This window comes from Gavialis gangeticus, unplaced genomic scaffold (genome assembly GCF_001723915.1).
Source record: "Gavialis gangeticus isolate Ggan-Ray unplaced genomic scaffold, GavGan_comp1, whole genome shotgun sequence".
NCBI lineage: Eukaryota > Metazoa > Chordata > Crocodylia > Gavialidae > Gavialis > Gavialis gangeticus.
In genome coordinates this window covers 93589373-93590613 of record NW_017729034.1, presented here as the reverse complement: position 1 = coordinate 93590613, position 1241 = coordinate 93589373, and positions in this window count along the sequence as shown.

The window sequence follows — 1241 nt, the reverse complement described above, 5'->3', positions numbered from 1 at the left end:
CAAAGTTATACATATATAGCATCCTTGTTTCACCGAGATGTCATATCACAAAAACAGCTGCAGATCAGTAACACACAACTATGTATATTAAACCATCAAACAGCATAAATCAACTTTGCACAAAAACAAACCCTTACAGGAATCTTTTTTCTCATACAGTGAAAAACTGTTACTTTAGTAATCATCTGAAACTCTCTGTCCTTCCCATCAGTCCTCTCTGTTGCTGTAGTAAAACAAATGTGCCCAGTCCTTTTTCCTTCACTTCTTTGCCTCTTCCTCTCCAATCTCTTCTTTGTCCCGATGGATACAGCATTTCAGTTCATGGAGCTCCATGTTCAGGCACTCTCAGTGAAAGTCAACCCCTTAAACTAAAGACGTTTCTTACTTTCCATAAACTAGTTTTAATACATGGTAATAGAAGTCCTTAATAATATTTCTTCTGGTCCCTTTGCTATGAATTCATATAGTACCATCTCCCATGCTAATGAGAGGCTTATATTGGTGACATTGAGAAAGTGGCGGGCCCTTTCTCACACAACTTTTGCATATGCACACTCCCAAAACACGTCCCACGGTTTCTTCTCCCCTGCACCTCTCCCTTGGGCACCTTGATGAGGTTGTCAAGTCCCATCTATGTTGTACTTCACTCACCAGCAAGGTATTTCTTGCAAGCCTCCATGGTAGGTCAGCATGTTCCCCTTTAAGTTCTTCACCCACACCTTCTTCACTCATAATTCTGGGAAGTTTCCCACTGGTACCATCCAGTCTTTTTCTGTTACCACTTTCATCAATTTCTTATGATCCTTCAGGATCTCCAGCCCTACCTTCCTTATTTTATACCTGTGCATTAATCCTCCCATCCTGATTAATGAATTGGTGGTTGCCATGCCCGTGGACTCTTCAAAGAGGTCTGATATATTTCCCATTTTCTTAAAATTGCAGCTGTGTGAAATTGGGTGGTACATGCCGCTTTCCCCTCTCCCTCCATTACTGCCTTGCATATCACAGTTACATATTTCGCATAAATGAACAATCCCAAGTCTGGCAGCCCCCATCCCCTTCCTCCTTCTTGATTTGTAAAGTTCAGCTCTAGCCCATTTCTCTCTTTTGGACTTCCAGAAGAACACACATTTCCCTCTATACTTTTGCTATCTCCTGCCACGTCAGTGGGAATACAGTTCCTGTATTTTGAATAATAGGCAGTAGTACAGCCTTAACCACCACCATTTTTTTGGTAAAAG